General features: G+C 51.9%; 1 pseudogene; it reads left to right on the top strand.

Moving 5' to 3' along the window:
- Positions 1–345: 345 nt before the first annotated feature.
- LOC134387010 (poly(rC)-binding protein 1-like) lies at positions 346–1,502 on the top strand (annotated as a pseudogene).
- The last annotated feature ends 665 nt before the right edge of the window (positions 1,503–2,167 follow it).

Raw genomic sequence — 2,167 nt, 5'->3', positions numbered from 1 at the left:
AGGAATTTTAAACAAAACGTTCACTTGAGCCCCAATGAGGAAAGGCCCACTTCTCCTCTGTGCTTGCCAAAGAACTTGTACGGCCCACGGGGCTTGCACTGACCCCAGTGCTACTCCATTGCACTTCTACCAAAAAGGGCCATCAGGAGGTTGCCGCCGAAGTCGCCACCACCGCCGCCGCCCGTCCCTGCCACGACGCCCGTGCCCCCTCGCTCACGCGGTCCTCGGGCCTTCGCCAGCCTCGTGCCGGGCCGTTTGGGGTCTACACCTCCCCTCCCCCGCCAGCCACCAATGACTTGACCCTGTACCGAGCCCAAGTGCCCCGAACGCCGCCCGGCGCTCGCCATGGACGCCGGTGTGACTGAGAGTGGACTAAACGTGACTGTCACCATTCAGCTCCTCATGCACGGAAAGGCAGTAGGAAGCATCATTGGGAAGAAAGGGGAGTCGGTTAAGAGGATCCGCGAGGAGAGTGGCGCGCAGATCAACATCTCGGAGGGGAATTGTCCAGAGAGAATCGTCACTCTGACCGGTCCCACCAGTGCCATCTTCAAGGCCTTCGCTATGATCGACGTCAAGCTGGAGCTCCATGACCGGTCACCGTGAAGCTGCCGGTCACCGTGAAGCAGGCTGCCGGTCACCGTGAAGCTGGCGGTGCCGGCCACTCAGTGCAGCTCCCTGATTGGGAAAGGCGGCTGTCAGATCCAAGAGATCCACGAGAGCACTGGGGCCCAGGTCCAGGTGGCGGGGGACATGCTGCCCAACTCCACCGAGCAGGCCATCACCATTGCTGGCGTGCCGCAGTCTGTCACCGAGTGTGTCAAGCTGATCTGCCTGGTCATGCTGGAGACGCTCTCCCAGTCTCTGCAAGGGAGAGTCTTGGCCGTTCGCACCAGCCCAGGCCGGCCAGCTCCCCAGTCATCTGCACGGGCGGCCAGGATTGCTGCAGCGACGCTGCGGGCTACCCCCACGCCACCCATGACCTGGAGGGACCACCTCTAGACACTGACTCGATTCAAGGACAACACATCATTTCTCCACTGGATCCGGCCATGCTGAATCTGGGGGCAAGACCACAGTCTCACTTTGCCATGATGCACGGCGGGACCAGAGCTGCCGGAATTGACTCCAGCTCCCCAGAGGTGAAAGGCTATTGGGCAAGTTCGGATGCATCTACTCAAACCACCCATGGAATCAACATTGCAAATAACTTAATTGGCCGCATAATGGGATGCCAAGGCGCCAACATTAATGAGATCCCCCAGATGTCCGGGGCCCCTGGTAGGCAGGTTACTATCACTGGTTCTGCTGCCAGTATGAGTCTGGCCCAGTATCTAATCAATGCCAGGCTTTCCTCTGAGAAGGGCATGGGGTGCAGCTACAACAGTGTAGGTTAACTCAGAATCCCTTTCTGCTGTTTTCCCATGATCCAACTGTGTAATATCTGGTCAGTGATTCCAGGTTTTAAATAATTTGTAAGTGTTCAGTTTCTACGCAACTTTATCATCTACTAAGAATTTAAAAATCACGTTTTCTGTTCAGCTGTTAATGCTGGGAATCCATATTTAGTTTTGTAAGCTTTTCCCTGGTTTTAGTTTTGTTTTGGGTTTTTTGGCTCATGGATTTTATTTCTGTTTGTCGATAAGAAACGTAAGAGTGGAATGTTAATAAATTTCAGTTTAGTTCTGTAAGGTCAAGAATTTAAGAATTAAAAAAAAAATGGATTGGTTAAAAAAAAGCACAATCCTGGGTTAGCAGAGTCAGCACTTGTATTAGTCCATTTCTGTTGCTTATAACAAAATTCCTGGAACTGGGTAATGTATAAAGAAAATGAAATATATTGCTTACAATTTTGAAGGCTGGGAAGTACAAAGTTCATGGAACACATCTGGTGAGGGTCTTGGGGGTGGCAACAGTGACCCAGGAGTCTCACATGGCAGAAAACGGCAGAGCAGAGAAAGGGACAGCTTTTCATGTGCTCTCCTTTTAAAGCCCTCAGAACCATGCCCGTGACCACCATTATTACTCCATTCATTAGGCTTGGTCCTACAATCTAATCATCTCTTCAAGGCCCCACCTTTCACTTACCATAATAGGATTTCCCACCCTCAACAGTTACAGTGGGAATTAAGCTTCTAATATGTGACCTTTGAGGGACACAATTCGA

The sequence above is a fragment of the Cynocephalus volans genome, chromosome 1 (assembly GCF_027409185.1).
Source record: "Cynocephalus volans isolate mCynVol1 chromosome 1, mCynVol1.pri, whole genome shotgun sequence".
Classification (NCBI taxonomy): domain Eukaryota; kingdom Metazoa; phylum Chordata; class Mammalia; order Dermoptera; family Cynocephalidae; genus Cynocephalus; species Cynocephalus volans.
Note: the sequence above shows the minus strand (reverse complement) of the source record. Positions and strands in the feature narration are given on the sequence as shown.